Raw genomic sequence first — 439 nt, 5'->3', positions numbered from 1 at the left:
TCATGTTCATACGCAAAATGGTTTGGCTGAATCTTTAATTAAGCGTCTGCAATTGATTGCAAGACCATTGATCATGAGATCAAAACTTCCAACCTTTGTATGGGGACATGCCATTATGCATGCAGAAGCACTCACTCGGATCAGACTGAGTGCATACCATAAGTATTCTCCACTACAGTTAGCGTTTGGTCGAGAACCAAACATTTCCCACTTTAGAATCTTTGGTTGTGCGGTATATGTGCCTGTAGCACCACCACAATGTACAAAGATGGGACCACAAAGAAGATTGGAAATATATGTTGGTTGTGATTCTCCATCAATTATACGATATCTAGAACCACAGGCTGGTGACGTTTTTACGGCACGTTTCGCCGATTGTCATTTTGATGAAAAAGTATTCCCAGTTATAGGGGGAGAAAACAAAAATGTAGAAAATGAC

This window comes from Brassica oleracea, chromosome C2 (assembly GCF_000695525.1).
Source record: "Brassica oleracea var. oleracea cultivar TO1000 chromosome C2, BOL, whole genome shotgun sequence".
Classification (NCBI taxonomy): Eukaryota; Viridiplantae; Streptophyta; class Magnoliopsida; order Brassicales; family Brassicaceae; genus Brassica; species Brassica oleracea.
Note: the sequence above shows the minus strand (reverse complement) of the source record.